This window comes from Rhineura floridana, chromosome 2 (genome assembly GCF_030035675.1).
Source record: "Rhineura floridana isolate rRhiFlo1 chromosome 2, rRhiFlo1.hap2, whole genome shotgun sequence".
Lineage (NCBI taxonomy): Eukaryota > Metazoa > Chordata > Lepidosauria > Squamata > Rhineuridae > Rhineura > Rhineura floridana.
In genome coordinates this window covers 183,825,071-183,845,364 of record NC_084481.1, presented here as the reverse complement: position 1 = coordinate 183,845,364, position 20,294 = coordinate 183,825,071, and the positions used below count along the sequence as shown (strand labels likewise).

The 20,294-nt window shown below is 42.5% G+C and overlaps 1 long non-coding RNA gene across 1 annotated transcript; it reads right to left on the bottom strand.

The window, feature by feature from the left end:
• Positions 1-4,526: 4,526 nt before the first annotated feature.
• LOC133378384 (uncharacterized) lies at positions 4,527-19,316 on the bottom strand. The gene is made up of 3 exons (XR_009760992.1): positions 19,227-19,316; positions 9,155-9,283; positions 4,527-6,015 (listed from the first exon to the last, which is right to left on the bottom strand). It is a non-coding gene; the product is annotated as an uncharacterized LOC133378384 (long non-coding RNA).
• Positions 19,317-20,294: the final 978 nt, after the last annotated feature.

Below are 20,294 nucleotides of genomic sequence, written 5' to 3'. Positions count from 1 at the left end.
ATCTACAAACCTCCTTCAGAAAGACTGTGACCCTGTTCAGAACAGATAACCTGCTTAATTCCTGGACCCAGAAACCAACCACCTATAGGGCCTCAGTCTTATCAAGGTTGAGTCTCAGCTTATTGACTCTCATTCAGCCCATCTCTGACTCCCACCTGAGCATCAGTTCAGGACCAGTATGGCTTCACCTCACTCAGTTGTTGCAGAGAAGTAGCGCATGGTTTGTAATTTATGGCTACACTGAGACAATGACATCTAACATCCATGAGGAACAATGTATCTTTATGCTACATGAAGAATGCTAGTGGATGAATGAACTAGAAAATTTCAAGTTCTGGTATAGATCCTTCCATTGTTTTCTTGAATTCTATTTACATCAGAGGAGGTCTGCACTATTTGTCAAGCCAAATTCAGGTCATCAGACATGTATGGCTGCTTACCAGGGACTTGATGAACCACTAGTTGTTTGGGTTTTTTGGTCAACTCCCCAATATTGCAGAAACTGGGGGGATAGTCAAGTACCTGCCGGGACGGAATACATGGCCAGTGGACTGTGTTTGGCCTGATGTCATATATTTGCAGACTTCCACCTAACAGAAAACAGTTTCTAGCTAACATGGCCAGTCTAGAGAAGGTGACAATTCTCTGGACCAGTAATCCAAAAATGAAATTCCTAGCAGACAGTAATTTTTAAAGCTGGCATACAGAAAGGTGCAAGTAACTCTTGTTTCACAGCATCACTATGGTACTATCATGTTGATAGTTGCCAGGTGAAGAGATTAAAGCATGCTGCCAATTTTCTACTTTGGTTTTGATTAATTACTTAAAACAATGATTTAAAATTAAATATTGCCCTATCTTAGGTGATATGATATGATTTTTAAGAAAGATAATTTCTCTTATCATTTCTCTTGGGGGTTGGGGGAGACATAATCTTCCACATATTCAGAATCGACAGATGTACATCAGGATGGAATAGCTTTTCCTGGCTCAGAGGAAATTCCAATTAAACATCTGCACTTTTAACTTTTGATTAATTCCACTTATCCACTAATTGCAATGATTAGTGCTTTCAGTTCTGCTCACAACTGTTAGCTAAATATCTACTAAGACAGGGTCCTATTTCTAAAGTTAACAAATCTTTATATTTAGCACACCTGGATTGTTCTTATTTGGCCATAGGGCTCATAATGTTTATTTTAATTAAAATTGCTGATAGTGTACTTAACAAAGCTAAGGTTGAATAATCACAAATGCGCCTCATTTTATAATACTTTTATGCTGTTCTTAACAATGGCATTTGACAGGAAAATCTCAAGCTTTACTATTGATCGCTTTAGTCCTTCCATATGCAAAAGAAATTGCTTACACCTTGCTTACACATATGTAAGCAAAAACAGTGCTACCTTCAGCATAAGAGAGCATATCAGACTTGAGATCATTGTGTTGGGCTATTTGATGGATGCCAGGCTAACTGCTCCAAAGAAAAAACAGTTATTGTTCAGATCCTGCCATAATGCCCCACCCCAAGAGCAAGCCAAGTCGTGTTATTTCTAGAAACTTTCTATAGAAAATACCAGATGAGACATTTCTATTCTATTAGGATCCTTTGAGTGATGACAGGTTTAAGTAAAACAAAAGTTTTGAGGGGGAGCAGGAATTAAAGCTCCTGACTCTGGTAACAACGTTGGGTATGATCTCTTAGAAGCTATTCTATCATTGATCTATTATAAGCAGGTGTTTTCAAGGGGAAGCAATGCCAAGAAAAACATAATGCTTTCAAAACAAACTTAAATGTGTAGAAATGTGGGGAAACTGGACTAGAGACTTCAAGATGATTGGCCATTTTATCACAACCTTCTTTAAAGTTCCTTGTTAATGAGTCAAATAAATGTTTGCAAATGTGCTGGCATTATGTAGCAAAAACATTAGGAACTTCATGCAAGTATGCAACTCTACATTCAGTCTGTCCAAATAGGAATATAAACCGAATCAGACCATTGGCCCATCAAGCTCATTATTGTCTACACTGACTTGTATACTCCTTGTTTACAGAAGCCTTTTTCCTGCTTTACCTAGAGATGCTAGAGACTGAATCTGGGATCTTCTACAAGCAAAGTATGTGCTTTACCACTCTCCATTTTACTACAAGGTACAACACAGCCAGGTCAATGGGTTCATTCCGATGCTCTCTCGCTCTCCCTTTTATAGGGAACTAAATTATATATTTCTGGAAAATGTAAACTGCAGGGATTCTGTTAGGATGTTCTATTTCTGGCTATGTTGCTTACGATATTAGCAGCAAGCTAGCACTATGTAGTGTGCATTGAGCATCCTAGTTCTATCTCACTTGAAATTGTACACTCAGCCTTTAAAAAACAAATCAGAAAAGCTTCAGCTATGCTTCATAAAACTGGGTATATCCAGATAATGCAGACTTGCTTTTCTCTGTACAAACGACGTCTGTTACACTCACATTTTGTGTTTTTTTGTCCTCTGTCCCAGAAATACAACTCTATTGCTGTCATATTCTTCGGGACCCAGACAATAAGGGCACTGCTGTATAATAGTAACGCTGCATTTCTGAGCAGGTGCTTCTGTCCTTGGAGCTAATTCCCAAATAGTAACTTATTTGCTACAATCCAGCCAGTAGCCAGACATTCCCCATCTTGCTAACTCATGCCTTGTGCATGGCTGGTAATCACCTCTTAGACCCCAGACACTTCTTTTCATAAGACAGTACAATGTCCCTTTTAAACTGTCACAGTAAATAAAACACTCACTAATGCCTTTTTCCTGGTTTTAAAGAACAGATGCATACTTAGACCACTACAGAGGTTACAGTGCAGGCTGTCTAATTACAATCAAGAAGATCCATTACGGATAATGCCAGATGAGGCCTTTGTGATTATTATGGCTACGAAAAACAATCGGTTCTTTACTACAGTTGCTCATTTATGCTTTATATTAGCTCTTTACGCTTTAGCTGTTTGATCAAACAATAAAACTAAGCAGCAATAGCTATTCGTTTCCCATTTAAAAAATAAGAATTGTGATAAGCAAGGCAGAAATGGGGACCACTCCCTAATTCCTAGTGGACGTATTGGTCAGTTAAACTGACAGGTGTCTGGTATTTTCTCTCCTTTTAACAGCAAAACAGCTAAAACAATGACTCATCTAAACATTCAGAGACAACGAATGGCTGTATCCCACCCATCCCGGTTACATCAAAAGCTAAGTGAAGTCCATGTTGACTCCCAGCAGCAAAAGATTAAAAAGGGAGGGGAATGATTACAAAGCAAAAACATTTAGATGCCATCTATAAGTAGCGAAAATCACCCTGATGTTGAACACACAACTGAAGTTCTAAGAGAATATGTGCATTTTCTCCTTTGGTTAAGAGGAAGTTAGTACAACCACTAGTCTTGTTACTATATTTGCGTAGGATCAGCAAGTGGAAGCCTGGTTTTGCTGGTTACACCTTCACTGCAATTGCAGTGGAGGACTCACTGTCTTTCCTGTAAAGAGTATGCCAAAGATTCACTAAAGAGTCGCTTTTACAGGTCAACAATATTCATAGGTAGAGGAGCACCCCATTTTCCACCATGGAATCCTGGGGGTGGGGAGTTTTCATGCCTTATGGTTTACAAACCATTAAAAAGAGCAGTGTAGGATACCATTTAAAGTCAATGCACTGTCAAGTGCTTATTCAGCACTGGTTAGCTCTTTTTTTTTTTTAACCTGCTCTCCTTCTATCAAAACCCACCGGAGGTAAATAATGATGCTGCAAACCAGTGAAGATTTCCAAATATTAAGAATATAGGATGTTCACTTCTCTTTAAAAAGGCAAGTGGATATGGATATTTAAAATATTTTTGGCTCCCAGATACAGGAATAAGCTATCACTTCCTCATAAGGAAACCTATCAGGAAGGTGCACCACAAATTAAAATGTGGAATTCACATATATTATGGATATCTTCAGGAAAGCAGCAAGATCGATTATAAATATTTTTGGCTCTCTGTGGGTCTTGTAGGCCTTTGTCTAAGCCTTTCTGCCTGAAAAATTATATTTAGACATGCAGCATCTTTCCTCCAAACTCATCCTCAGGAGGCAAAACTCAGACACTAAAAATAAGAGAGACTCCTACAGATCAGGCAAGCAGAACACACAAATAAGAATAGGTTCATGTTTAAACACTCACCATCTCCTGCTCACACCATCCTCTTTTGATGTTTACAGCACAATCTGTAGGATGCAATGCTAGGAGGTGCCTTGTTTGACCTGCTGCATGATGCTGTGACATCAGTTCAGATGATGCAGCTCATTATGGGAAAGGCTGCTGTTGCCATGGCAACTGAGATGTGCTAGGAATCCTTACTGCATTTCCAGGGCAGCCCAAGACAATACAGAAGGTTTTAAAGAGACAGACAACAAAAAAGCATGGGAGGATTGGAAAGTGCAGTGTCACTGTATTTTTTTTTTAATGTAACTGTTGTAAGAATATATTTGTTATTCAGGGAAAACATCGTCTGAGAATTTCTCACTGTGCAGTTGCCAGCTGTGTACATGCATACATAGACAGCATTATCTTTAATGGAACACAGATTTTTTTAAAAAAAAAAATGGAGGAAAACATAAAATTCACATGTTCCTTCAGCATGGCTTACAAAAATTATCTTTTAAACATCATACTGTGCATAAATCATACAAGCCAACTGGTGTAACACTGTCTTCAGCATTAAGGCTGTTAACATGACCCAAGGTCTGTCCCCCAAGTCCTGCCCCACCCAAAATAGTTCTTAAATGAAGCTTCTTAGAAATCTTATTTGCTAGTGTCTGGGTTTAAAAAAAGAAAAGAAAAAAGCTGCAGCATACATTTGGCAGCTATTTTGTGTAAGTCTTTTGAAGCTCTTTTTTAAAGAAGCTTTTTTTTTATTGATAAGATGAAAACTTTCTAGCCAGTCAAGGGGAAAAAAGCCCTATCATTTCTCAGCTGTAAACTAACCTGGAATATCATCCGCATGCTGAGTAGCCTGCCTTTCATCTGTCTATCAGCCAGGCACATAAATGAAGTTTCAAGAGAGGCTGGGAGCAATCTGTGTGCCTTCTGGACCACAGTGCCATGGGCCAAGCTATAGTACAGTAAACAGACCTTCTTTTGATTATTCTGGTTCATGATTTGGAAACGGGGTGGGTGGGGAAGAGGCATTACTTTCAGCACCTGGAGTTTATCTTCAAATTGGATATGAGAGAAATGCAACTTATAGTGGCTGTGTTGCGCAAGATTAAAATAGAGCAGTGTGACAATTCACACTTAAACAAAGATGGCACATTTTTGGCTTTTGGCCAGAGCTGCTTAGATTAAGAACGTTTTTTGGCAAAACTGCTTTTCCCAGGCATGAAAATCCCCTTTCAACATAACAGAAAAGCTCTGGATTTTGTAGGCTTCATAGGCATATGCCCAAGAGAAAACAGAAAGCCTAGAGGGCCTCTGAGCCTTAAAGATGCCACATAAGCTCATACAGCAATGTCTACAAGCCATTAAAACACATACTCATGCATACTAAATCTGTGTACCCCCTTCTCTCATTTGCACATAAGAGGCACCTCTCCAGCATGAGCCCCAAAGATTAAATGCATGGCGATTTGCATTACTTGTGGAGCAATGGAGTTTAAGATTATTCAAGGTAATGATCCATTTAGTGGTTGGTACACATTTAACAAGCATGACCAAGGTATAAGAGTTATCTGTTGGGAGCAGGTTCGAACTTGACAGAATCAGGCTGGACTCTTTCACTATTGTTTCATGGCCAAAACAACATTGCAGCTGAACTTATTAAAGGTGATGAGACTTTCACCAATTTCCCCTTACCCTGCAGCCTCATGAGTTCCCCCAGTTCAATGTGGAGGGTTGGGGATCTTCTAAAGCAGCATGAGAGAAAGATACAGCACAGGTGGAAGGGAGAGATCTGAAAATTCTCTCCCCCTCATTCAGCTGGATCTCAGTCTTATCTGTGAATGGAAGGAGACGTCGTGTTAACAGAAGCCTAGTTAGGAACACAGCCTATACAAATAAGCCAACAAACCAAATTCAATGCCAATAAACAAAACCAGCAAAAAAAACCCTTAAAAGAAAGCCTCAACAAGAAAGATTTCAATATATATTATTATTTATTGCTATTTTTAAAATTTATATCCTCCCTTCCTCCCAGTTGGCCCAGGGCGGCCAACAAAAACACTAAAAACACTATACAGCATCATAGAAACAGACATTAAAATATATTAAAACAAAACATCTTTAAAAACATATTGAAACAAAACATCTTCAAAAACATCTTTAAAAAAAAAAAGCTTTAAAAACACCTTAAAAAGCAATTCCAACACAGACTCAAACTGGGATAAGGTCTCTACTTAAAAAATTAAAATGAAAGAGAAAGGTCTTCAGTAGGTGCCAAAAAGATAACAGAGATGGCACTTGTCTAATATCGAAGGGGAGGAAATTTCAAAGGTAGGTGCCACTACACTAAAGCTTCCTATGTTGTGCGGAACGGACCTCCTGATAAGATGGTATCTGCAGGAGGCCCTCACCTGCAGAAAGTAGTGATCAACTGGGTATATAAGGGGGTAAGGTGATCTTTCAGGTAACCTGATCCCAAGCTGTACAGGGCTTTGTGCACCAAAACCAGAACCTTGAACTGAGCCCAGTAGCTAATGGGCAACCTGTGCAAGTCTTTCAGCAGCAGGGTGACATATTGGTGATACCCTGCCTCAGTGAACAGTCTCGCTGCCGCATTTTGCACCAGGTGCAGCTTCCAAATCAACCTCAAGGGCAGCTCCACATAGAGCTCTTTACACTAATCCAGCCTGGAGGTTACTAGTGCATGGACAACAGTGGTCAGGCTACCCCGGTTCAGAAACAGCTGCAATGATGAACCATCAATATTCATTTTTATTGTATGATAACATGAACTAATATAAAAGAGTAGGAAAACTTGTTTTTCCATTTATGAGACTTACCCTCAGGAGATACCATGGTGATGCATTCTAAAATAGGTTAAATATTATTTATTCTTTCAATCAATTTCTAAACCATCCTTCATCAGTTAGGATCCCAGGGTGAGTTATAATACAAATATCAAAGCATTAAAACATTAAAATTCAACCAACAATTAAAAAACAATCTTTTTTTTAAAAAAAACAGTCTGATGAGAAAAGGAGACATTGCCCATCAATTTATTGCTGGTCTTTGTCAAATCAACTTCTTCCAAAGGCCTGGGTGAAAATGTACATCTTCAACCAGTGCCTGAAACCTAATAATGATGTCACGAGTTGTACCTCCCAGAGAAGGAGTTCCATAGATGGGTGTGTTGGGCTACTGTTACTTCTGTGTTTCTCATAGAAAGAGATCTATGAGAGAAAAGGAAAACCTGAAGCAAAAGGGTTAAACAGTGTGAAAGCAGTTGCCAGGCTTACCAAGGTCGACAGCTGGTTGACAAGGGCAACCATCTAGATAAAGAGCAGAGCTCACGCCAGTTCGTGTGTGTGGGATTTTGTATGGTGAAAGAACTGTGTTTCGATACATCTTAATGTCAGTAAAGACTCTTAGAATATACTTTGCCTGGTCTGGATCATTATTTAACCGATCTGCATCAGCACCGCTTTATGGATCACACGCATACTTAACACGCACTAGCAACAGGGTGCCACTGCAATGAACGCCCTATCACATAACACCACTCCATGGGCTTTCCCCTACATTAAAAAAGGCCTGCTTTGAATGCAACACTAAACTATGGTCTAGTGTTTAATATAATAGCAGCCATGAGCCCTAGGCTTGCCTTTTTATGTCCAAACTTGGAAAAATTCTGGTTAGTTTAAACTATGGTTTGCATACAAACCAGGATAATAAACCACCAATTGATCCTTGCCTGAACTAGTCAGAGTTGAAAATAGTCAGAGCTTAAACTAGCTAGAGTTCCCCTGGGTTCAGACATAATGAGAAACTCTGGGTAGTTTAAAAGCAAAAGCAAATTCTTCTGATCTCCTCATGATTCCACTGGAGAAGGGAAGGGAAGGATGGGATCATCAGCAGTCCAAGATTCACTGCTGCTTGTGCATGCAATGCTAAACTACAGCATTAGCAAAATTATAGCATTAGCAAAATTATTTGCAAGCCATTTTAAGTGCTCTGTGATAATGCAAATGTAATAAATAAGAGCTTATGAATTACCTGATTAGGCTGGCGTTTTGGAAAGCCCATCACATCATGTAAGTTTCATTTCAATTTAGAAGAAAAGGCTTTCAAGATTAGTCATTGTAACCAGTAACAAGAGGTGTTTGAAATCATTACTAGGATTTCTTGAGGAGTCATCTAGCCCAATAGTAACAAAACAGTGGATGCTGAACATCTGGAAAACATATCTGAATTAAAAACAAGATGGGCCAGTCTAGTGCTTCATAATATCTGCTTTGGGTAAACTGAGAAGGAAATGGAAATTGCACAGCAACACTGAAGACAGTTTGGGAAATGCTTATTGCATATCAAGCACAGTTCTGTATCTAAAAGATCTATATCAAACAGTTTGGCAGAGTTTATTTTAACTTTTAAAGCATCTCCAATTAGCACTACTTTAAACCAGAGATCCTAATTTAAAACAAACTCTAGTTAGTTTCACAAAAGACCAACTTCAAACCATCGGTTATGAAACTGCTTGTTAACCATTCTTTGTTTTAAACTAGGATTCCTGGCTTGAATCCAACACTAGGCTAAGATGCATTAAATGAAATTAAATTTCTCCCAGCCATGCAGGAGGAAAAGAGAGGAAAGGGAAGGTGTGCAAGCCCAACATTTTGCTCAGGCTCATTGCACCCAGACCCCCCAAATGGTGAGGCATACACAAAATATGGGATGAAATGGACAACATTTTATTAAGCCAAATTGAACCAATTATCTCCCTAAGCAAATGAGCCAATTAAGCTGAATGATCAGTTGGGCCAATTATCAAATTAAGATCTGTGGAGGGAAACTGAATAAATATTAAAAATCAGTGCGGGCTCCTAAAATTTTAGTGCTATAAAGTTTAAACCTTAGTCCTCAGATTTTGGGGCAAAGAACCTTGGCTCTAGGCCCAAGGGTGGTTTCTCTACTTACCCCTAGGCCCAACCTTGCCAGCATATTAACTATGCCTAGAGAATTCTGTTCAGGTCACCCTCAGCTCCAGCCTTCATGCATTGAGCCTGTGATCTGGGCAGTCCTCAAGGGGGCTCCTGTCCTCACCATCTGGTGGTAACAAATAGTGGCAATGAGAGAGGAAGTTCTAGGCTTAATAGACAATATAAAAACTGACAAATCACTGGGCCCAGATGGCATCCACCCGAGAGTTCTCAAAGAACTCAAATGTGAAATTGCTGATCTGCTAACTAGAATATGTAACTTGTCCCTCAGGTCCTCCTCCGTGCCTGAGGACTGGAAAGTGCCAAATGTAACACCAATCTTCAAAAAGGGATCCAGGGTGGATCCCGGAAATTACAGGCCAGTTAGCTTAACTTCTTTCCCTGGAAAACTGGTAGACAGTAATATTAAAGCTAGATTAACTAAATAATTTAAAAATAATAATAAATAAATAATAATTTAATTTTTGTGTCGCCTATCTGGCCAAAGCCACTCTAGGCGATGTACACAATTAAATTCCAGTAAAATACAATTTAAAATACAATTTAAAATACATAGCAATACAATACAGTCGACAATAAAGGATTAAGTTACAGCATAAAACAGCATGTAAACAACGGGCATTCAGTAATAGTGATAGGAAGCTTAGCCCACCCCAGAGGTCCCGAAGGCCTGTCCAAAGAGCCAGGTTTTTAATGCTCGGCGAAATGTATCCAGGGAAGGGGCATGTCGAAGATCGAACGGGAGGGATTTCCAGAGAGTGGGGGCCGCCACTGAAAATGCCCTCTCCCTAGTTCCCACCAACCTAGCTGTTTTCGTTGGTGGTACTGAGAGAAGGCCCTGCGTGGCTGATCTAGTCAGGCGGCTAAATTGGTGGTACTGGAGGTGCTCCTTCAGGTAAACTGGGCCGAGACCGTATAGGGCTTTAAAGGTTAATACCAACACCTTGAATTGGGCCCGGAAAACAACTGGAAGCCAGTGTAGATGACCTAACACCGGCGTAATGTGATCACGGCGGCGGCTATTTGTAAGCAGACGGGCCGCCGCATTTTGTACCAGCTGTAATTTCTGGGTCGTTTTCAAGGGTAGCCCCACGTAGAGCGCATAGAAGAGCATGCCTTGCTGAAGCAGAGCCAGCATGGCTTCTGCAAGGGAAAGTCCTGTCTCAGTAACCTATTAGAATTCTTTGAGAGTGTCAACAAGCATATAGATAGAGATGATCCAGTGGACATAGTGTACTTAGACTTTCAAAAAGCTTTTGACAAGGTAATAATAATAATAATAATAAACTTTAATTTATAGGCCGCCTATCTGGCCAATGGCCACTCTAGGCGGCTTACAGTAAAATATGATAAAATACAATAAATAAGATATAGTCAATACATTACATACAAGTTCAGTATAATAAATTATCAGCATTTCAATACAAGGCTAATTTATCCTAGAAGTCTCAGAGGTTGTAAAGGCCTGATTAAAGAGCCAAGTCTTCAGGCCCCGGCGAAATATTTCTAGGGAAGGGGCATGTCGAAGATCTATTGGGAGGGAGTTCCAGATCGAGGGGGCTGCCACAGAGAAAGCTCTCTCCCGAGTCTTCACCAACCTAGCCACTTTAGTTGGCGGGACTGAGAGCAGGTCCTGTGTGGCAGATCTCGTAGGGCGGCACAATTTATGACGGTGGAGGTGCTCCGTCAGATATACTGGGCCTAAACTGTATAGGGCTTTAAAGGTTAATACCAACACCTTGAATTGAGCCCGGAAAATAACTGGAAGCCAGTGGAGATTGTAAAGCATTGGAGTAATATGATCGTATCGGCGGCTATTCGTGAGTAAACGAGAAGCCGTATTTTGTACCAGCTGTAGTTTCCGGACTGTTTTCAAGGGTAGCCCCACGTAGAGCGCATTGCAGTAGTCTAAATGAGAGGTGACCAGAGCGTGCACTACAAGTGGGAGCTGGTGAACAGGAAGATAGGGTTGCAGCCTTCGAACGAGGCGCAGTTGACCCCAAGCTGCTCGGCACACCGATGAAACTTGGGCCTCCATAGACAGCTCAGAATCAAGAATCATCCCAAGACTGCGGACCTGATTTTTCAGGGGCAATTGTACCCCATTAAATATCAGGTCGATGTCTCCCAATCTTCCCTTGTCTCCCACGAGCAGTACTTCAGTTTTATCAGGATTCAGCTTTAGCCTGTTTCTTCCCATCCATCCACTCACAGATTCCAGGCACTTGGACATGGTTTCCACAGCCGACTCTGGTGAGGACTTAAATGAGAGGTAGAGCTGAGTGTCATCCGCATATTGGTGACACTGCAGCCCAAACCTCCTGATGATGGTTCCCAGCGGTTTTACATAAATGTTAAATAGCATGGGAGAAAGGATAGAACCCTGTGGCACACCGCAGTTGAGGGGCCAAGGGTCTGAAACCTCATCTCCCAATGCTACTTGCTGTTGTCTACCGGAGAGAAAGGAACGGAACCAGTGTAATACTGTGCCTCCTATTCCTAATCCCTCCAGGTACCTCACCAAAGACCTCTGAGGAAGCTTAGCAGTCATGGAATAAGAGGAGAGGTCCTCTTGCGGATAAGGAATTGGTTAAGAAGCAGAAAGCAGAGAGTAGGAATCAACGGACAGTTCTCCCAATGGAGGGCTGTAGAAAGTGGAGTCCCTCAAGGATCGGTATTGGGACCTGTACTTTTCAACTTGTTCATTAATGACCTAGAATTAGGAGTGAGCAGTGAAGTGGCCAAGTTTACTGACGATACTAAATTGTTCAGGGTTGTTAAAACAAAAAGGGATTGCGAAGAGCTCCAAAAAGACCTCTCCAAACTGAGTGAATGGGCGGAAAAATGGCAAATGCAATTCAATATAAACAAGTGTAAAATTATGCATATTGGAGCGAAAAATCTTAATTTCACATATACGCTCATGGGGTCTGAACTGGAGGTGACCGACCAGGAGAGAAACCTCGGGGTTGTAGTGGACAGCACGATGAAAATGTCGACCCAGTGTGCAGCAGCTGTGAAAAAGGCAAATTCCATGCTAGCAATAATTAGGAAAGGTATTGAAAATAAAACAGCCGATATCATAATGCCGTTGTATAAATCTATGGTGCGGCCGCATTTGGAATACTGTGTACAGTTCTGGTCGCCTCATCTCAAAAAGGATATTATAGAGTTGGAAAAGGTTCAGAAGAGGGCAACCAGAATGATCAAGGGGATGGAGCGACTCCCTTACGAGGAAAGGTTGCAGCATTTGGGGCTTTTTAGTTTAGAGAAAAGGCAGGTCAGAGGAGACATGATAGAAGTGTATAAAATTGTGCATGGCATTGAGAAAGTGGATAGAGAAAAGTTTTTCTCCCTCTCTCATAATACTAGAACTCGTGGACATTCAAAGAAGCTGAATGTTGGAAGATTCAGGACAGACAAAAGGAAGTACTTCTTTACTCAGCGCATAGTTAAACTATGGCATTTGCTCCCACAAGATGCAGTAATGGCCACCAGCTTGGATGGCTTTAAAAGAAGATTAGACAAATTCATGGAGGACAGGGCTATCAATGGCTACTAGCCATGATGGCTGTGCTCTGCCACCCTAGTCAGAGGCAGCATGCTTCTGAAAACCAGTTGCTGGAAGCCTCAGGAGGGGAGAATGTTCTTGCACTCAGGTCCTGCTTGTGGGCTTCCCCCAGGCACCTGGTTGGCCACTGTGAGAACAGGATGCTGGACTAGATGGGCCACTGGCCTGATCCAGCAGGCTCTTCTTATGTTCTTGTGGTCTTGAGGCTTTGATGGACAGGTCTGAAGAAACTCCCCTTCACCTTCTAGGAGGTACCTCAAGGTTCTCACCAATTTTTCCACTTACCCCATTTTTCCTGACCTTGCACTGACCCTGCCAAAACAACCTTTTACCTAACACTGCCACCAATTCACAATCCAGTATAACACAGGCAAAGCACTTCCCTGGTCAAAATGACAAAGGAAGGCAAAATTCCTTTGAGGCTCCTTAGAGGCAACCAGGTAAGCCCGCACTGAAAAGGTAATGGGTGGAAGGGAGGGTGCCACCGAAACCACAATGAGCGGGAGAATGGGTGGGGTGTAAGAGCCAGCCAATCAGACAGCTCTGCACACCACCCACAGCAGAATAAACATCTGCACCCGCACCAGAGGTCATGCTCCATCGCAAAAGGCGATCGATCCCCCTCACAGCAAAACGGGGGGGGGGGACCAGGATCACAGTTCTGACTCCTTTATGTAGCACTAATAGTGTTACATGAGAATGCAGCCATTGTTTGTTCCTGACTGAAGGGATCTTGTTTTCTTAGGACCAAACTAGACATGGTGATTGAAGATCTATGATTTAACCTCCTCCAATTTTTAAATACTAAATGCAGCTGGACTAAATGACTGGGGGGCCTAATTCAGATTGGAGCCACAGCACTGGGGAAGAATCTGAGTGGACATGTTCCCACTTCGTGGGCACATTTGAAATGCTGAAAAAGTATTATGGGTGCCAGTCACAAAATGGCTGCTGTGAGGGCATGACACAACACAACATGGCTGCCTTGGGAGACATGGCATAACACAACAAGAGCAAAAAGGAGAGACAGCACTATAAAATGGTACGAGTATGCCCCTTCCATCAATGGTGGAAAATGGCACCTACATCAGCCACTGCTGCACTTGTTCAGAGAGAAATTCTTTGCACTTGTCCTCTGTTGGAACAGAAGGGAAAGTTGATGTCTAATCCTGGCATCCAATGACATGTGGGCATGTTTAAAAAGATGTGTTCAATGTAGAAGAAGGTCAGACAGTGCAAACGCAAACCAAGCAGGTGCTAGGGATGGAAGAATCTATCAATTCCAGTTGTGGTGTGTGACAAAGTACTTTATTTTGCCTGTCCTGAATCTCCCAATGTTCAGCTACATTGGATGTCCATGTGTCTTAGTATTCTGAGAGAGAAAAAGAACGTCAGAATCCTTTTTCACGTGGTCTTCCAAGTGGGCACAATGCACATATGAAAGGGAAGCAGAATCATGGCCATTGTACCAGCCCTGGACCTCCATACATTGATTGTGTCTGTGTGAACAGGACTTATATATATATATATAGGTTGTATAGGTACATATAAGTAATAACTCTGCCATTAGGAATTAAGGTAGTAACATCTGGCCAGTTGTGACCAGTAATTAACATCTAACAGATAGGGATGGAAAGATATGTCAGTTTCAGTTTTCGTAATTTCTTATCTGTTCAATTTTAAAGTCAGTTCTCTGCATTCCAGCAGCAATTTGCAATTTTTTTTTAAAAAAAATCCTCATGAAAATTCTTCTGCATTTTTGTGCAAATTTCTCTAAATAAAAACAGTTTTGTATGTAGTTTTAATTAATGTACACATTTCTGCAAGTGATTTCTCCTAATATTATGCATTTTGAATGCTATTTTCACTAATATATTCATTTTTTTCACACTTTCCCCTCTATGGATTTTTATAAACAGTGTTTCATTGGAGAATTGCATCACAAAATGCAGAGCAGTATGAATTTCAACAGATGGCTGTGTTTCAGTTCTCATATTGTTTGGGAAAGTTTGATAGATTCTGCCTTAAGTGCAAATTGAATCACATTTCTTTCCCATCCCTGTCTCATGCACTATGGATTTTTGAGGCAATATTTACTGACACCTTTTACAGGCACCACAGGAGCTACTGGCTACTGGCGAGTACACTGGTAAAGGCACCACAATGTACATAATTCTGACAGCACCAGTAGCAGAACAAAGTTTTGATAGTGGTGGCTGGCACCTCCATCCAGAAATCTAGATAGCAAACTGGATCCTTTTGACAGTGTTTTTTTCCTTGTTCTGTTCTTAAAGCTCATAATATTTATATGAGGTGGGGAACCACTGGCTCCAGATGTTATTAGACTCCAACTCTCATCAGCCCTAACCAGCATGGCCAATAGTTGGGGACCATGGAAGGTGCAGTCCAGCAACATCTAAAGGGCCACAAGTTCTTCATCTCTGATATATATACACAATGTTGCAAGAGCAGATACACACACACACACAAACACACACGAGTATCAAATGTCTAGTAGCTTATCCATTATGCAAAATAGGACTCTGCTGATAACTTGTTCCTTGAGACACAGAGGACACATGCCAACCCACATAGTGTGGTTTTAGCAACTGGACTTGCAGTCCAGTTTGGCCAAAAATACCTGCATCTCCACAGTGCACAGTTGCTGGTGTTCCCTGGCGCAGCCAGGGAAGTGATTAATGCCTCTCTGCGAGAGGGGGTAGTCCCTGGCTCCCTGAAAGAGGCAGTAGTGAGACCACTCCTGAAGAGACACTCCCTGGACCCAGAAAATCTTAATAACTATAGGCCAGTGGCAAATGTTCCATTCCTGGGCAAGGTCCTGGAACGAGTGTTTGCAGGCCAGCTCCAGACACTCTTGGATGAGACCGATTATCTGGATCCATTTCAGTCGGGTTTCAGGCCTGGTTTTGGCACTGAAACAGCCTTGGTCGCCCTGTATGATGACCTTTGTCGGGAGAGAGACAGGGGGAGTGTGACTGTTGATTCTCCTTGATCTCTCAGCGGCTTTCGATACCATCAACCATGGTATCCTTCTGGGGAGACTAGCTGAGTTGGGAGTGGGAGGTACTGCATGGCGGTGGTTCAGCTCATACTTGGCAGGTCACCTCCAGAAGGTGGTGCTTGCGGAACACTGCTTGGCACCCTGGACTCTCCAGTATGGGGTTCCACAGGGGTCAGTTCTGTCCCCCATGCTGTTCAACATCTACATGAAACCGTTGGGTGCGGTCATCCGGAGCTTTGGAGTTTGTTGCCATCAGTATGCTGATGACACGCAGCTCTATTTCTCCTTTTCATCTTCTTCAGGTGAGGCTGTCAATGTGCTGAACCGGTGCCTGGCTGCGACAATGGACTGGATGAGGGCTAATAAACTGAGGCTCAATCCAGACATGACTGAGATGCTGCTAGTGGGTGGTTCTTCTGACCGGATGGTGGATGTCCAACCTGTCCTGGATGGGGTTGCACTCCCCCTGAAGGAGCAGGTTCATAGCTTGGGGGTTCTCCTAGAACCATCTCTGTCACTTGAGGCTCAGGTAGTGTCGGTGGCAGGGAGTACCTTCTACCAACTTCGGTTGGTGGCCCAGCTATGTCCCTATCTGGACAGGAATAACCTGGCTTCAGTTGTCCATGCTCTTGTAACCTCCAAATTAGATTACTGCAATGCGCTGTACGTGGGGCTGCCTTTGAAGATGGTTCGGAAACTGCAGCTTGTGCAAAATGCAGTGGCCAGATTGGTAACAGGGACCAGACAGTCCAAACATATAAAACCAATTCTGGCCCACTTGCATTGGCTACCTATATGTTTCCGAGCTCAATTCAAGGTGCTGGTTTTGACCTATAAAGCCTTACACGGCTTGGGACCACAATACCTGATGGAACGCCTCTCCCTGTTGCGCTGCAGCCAACTCAGAAGGGACAGGAAGGGGGGAGACATGAGTTTCAGGCGCCTCCGCAGCCAGAAGAAGCAGAGTTGGGGATTGTTGTGTCTGAGCAGGATCGTGCGGGAGGGGGGCAGCCTGCTCTCCAGCCAGTTTCCACGAGTAACGCCCTTTCCGAGGAGCCGAGCGCACCGCCCCCAGTTGATGCAGAGGACTTGTGGGGGGAAGCTTCAGAGACAGTGCCAGCTCCTCCCTTGCCAAGCAGTTCCCAGGAGGATTCCAGTGTGGCACCGCCCCCTGACCTCGAGCCCGTTGCTCGGGAGCAGGTGTCTTCAGATGAGCCGTTGGATGCGCATCCCCTGTCTCCTTGTTCCCGTCGCCACGAGAAACAGACAGGGCAAAGACAGGAATTACGAAGGAGTCAGAGATTACGTTCGAAAACATTTTCTATATAAACCTGCCACTCCCAGTGGGGAGTCGTTGAGTCAACTTCCTTCACACGCTGCAGAGCATGTCTAGAGTATAGTTAGGGACTCTAGTGAGTTAGCATAGGGTTTCCTATGAAGCACAATGCCTTTGATGTATCCATTACTCTAATAAAACGAGATTTACTTGCACACACACTCCAGCCTCATTCTTTTGGCTCTGGATGGGACACTCCCAATACAAACCCACCCATACACTACGGTCCCTCCTCCTGGTGCCTACAGGGAGGGAAGCTGGGAGTCTGGCAACAAGGGAGAGGGCCTTCTCAGTGGTGGCCCCCAAATTATGGAATGATGTCTCTGACGAGGTGCACCTGGTGCCAACACTGTTATCTTTTTGGTGCCAGGTCAAGACTTTCCTCTTCTCCCAGGCATTTTACCATGTGTTTTAAATTGTTTTTATATTGTTTTAAATTTTAAAATTGTGTTTTAAATTGTTTTTAAAATGTGTTTTAAATTGTATATTTGTTTTAATGTTTTTGATTGCTGTAAACCGCCCAGAGAGCTTTGGCTATGGGGTAGTATACAAGTGCAATTAATTAATTAATTAATTGATTAAAAAGATATCTACCAAATAAGTCCCTGGACCCATTTGTATGCAAATTTGTATGCAGGTTTCTTACCTTGGGGCACCAATTTCAGGTCTGAACATTTCAGCCAATTGCCCACAAAACTCTAGGGAATATTAAATGATTTCTTTATCACCCTCTCCAAAATTGTAATGGCCCTTGCAAGGAAATCAGTGCACCCAACCTTCTGAAATTTGGCAGGATTCATGCTCTCAGAAGGAAGCATTATCTTACCTGCAAAATTCATCCAATTCTGCCAGAGATAAAAAACAGAGACTGTACCTTTTTGGGGGGGGGATATAGAGAAATCCAGCACAAATTGCCTGTAATTTTGCAGGATTTAGCTACTCTGGAGTGGCTATTAGGCTTACCAATTTCATCCACTTCTGTTAAAAGGAAACAAAACTATAGCCATTTTTTAATTTCCTAATAGTGAATGGGGGTGAGGGCTGAACAAAATGTATTTTGAATCTGAGCTAAATCAGGCATCCTCCAAATTGGTCTGAGACAAGACCAACTGTTTTACAAAGCACTGAATTAGAGACTGAACCAAATCTGGTGTTCATTACACATCTATAATATTTGTATTATCCAAAACTGAGAGACAAATGTTATACAGAGAAAAAAGTGCTGAGTTCACCAAGAGGTCTGATTGGCAGGGGCGTCACTACCAGGGTGCGGAGGGTGCGGACAGCACCTGGGTGACACCCTGAGGGGGATGACACCCAGAGCCGCCCCACCCCGTGCCGTTGGCTGGCAAAGGAGCTGAGAAGTACTCCGGGTCGGCGTAGCCAACTCCTCGTCGGAGGCAGGCGGGTGGGTGAGACCGACAGCAGGCGGCCGCTCGCTGGCAGTGAAGCCGGGACAGGCCTTCCACCACCAGCCTGGAGCGCTTGGTGAGTGCACACGCAAGACCAGCCACCCCCGTCCATGCACCTGGGAGGGCACGCGCCGGAGATCCGCACCCCCCCACACTCCCGCTAGTGACACCGCTGCTGATTGGAAGTTGGAACTAACGCTGCTATTAAAAGCTGCTTTGGACCAGTATAGCCTTCCCCAATCTGGTGCCCTCCAAATGTTTTGGACTTCAGCTTCCGTCAGCATGGGTATTTGCAAGAGATGATGGGAGCTGGAGTCCAAAACATTCAGAGTGTACCAAATTTGGGAAGCTTGCACCAGTGCAACAGAGACAAACCAAATCAAGACCAGCAGAATTAGGTACTAAAATGCAGCATTGGAGCTCCAATTTGGATAAAAGTGCCTGAGGAGAGGAATTGCACGGAAATAAGCCGCAGGTAGTGTGGGAGAGTCTGCATTCCTAACCTGCAAATCCCTTTTGGTCATCAGATTGTCACTCCCCACTTCCTAGACCTAGCCTGACTGGCTCACACATGCATATACAATTACATCATTAGATGTTTATTCAAGTCACTTGCTTGATAAACTACAGTTATCTTTCTGGGCTTCAAGAAAGAGACACTGTGATGAGGGGATGAACATGTGTGAATTAAACCACAGATAATCTTACCTGCTGTGATATATACAAAGTAGTTGTTCTTTTCCACTAAATGGAGGGCAGCCATGTTTTAAAAAACCCACATTTTCCCCCTTTTGATCAAAAGCACCTTGAGACTTGCGAGAATTCCAGTGTGCATATGGAACAAGCTGCAAGAAAGGATTTTCAGCTGATCTATATATTTGCAGTGAAGGGAGAGGGGAGGGCCTTGGATTGATAGGAGACAGATCAGGTGATCATTATTTGTTTTTCCTCTTAATTTTTAGCAGTTAAGTAATGCTTCTCCACAAGGTGGCAGAAAGACCCCATGGTCAGCCAATGATAATTATTGCAGCCAGTCAATCTCTTTTGGAGTGTCCCAGAAAGAGTTCAATTATCTGTCCTATTAAACTCTTGGGGTAATTTTCCTTTGAACAATTAATGAAGCGTAAGGATGAAAAGGAAAATGTATTCAAAGAAAAGCAAGTAAAGCAAGAGTTTAAAGGAGTTATAAAGGCTGGAAATGTCATCTTCATCTGTGTATGGTTTTGTTCTCTTGTGAGTACTGCACACACACACACGTGATATTGCAGTACCATTCCTAAACAACTAATAAACTTTTGGAAAGGAAAACAGATAAATTTACTTGACTTGCCAGTTAATCAATTTCACATACATTATGTTTGATGGGGTGATTATAATGATGAGGTGGTGGTGGTATTGGTAGTAGTAGTATTTACATGTTTATCCTAACATTTTTCTCAATGAGTTCAAGTGTACATGGTTTCACCTCCCCCAAATTTGTTCTCATTACAACCCTATGAGGTAGGTTAGATTTAGAGATGATGAATCATGAGCATCATGGATGAGTGCAGATTTGAACCTGCATCTCTCCAGTCCTAGACCAAGGGCAGATCTAACCACTATCACATAACATTTATATTCAAACTTCAGCTGGTAATTTTGAATTGCTATATGAAATTCAGTATCTGTCAGATGAATGGCCCATCTGGCCCAGGATAGTCCTCTATATATTCTTGTGGAATGAATTCCCTGGTGAGGTGAGTCTGTCTCTTTTATTAACAACTTTCAGGAAGAATT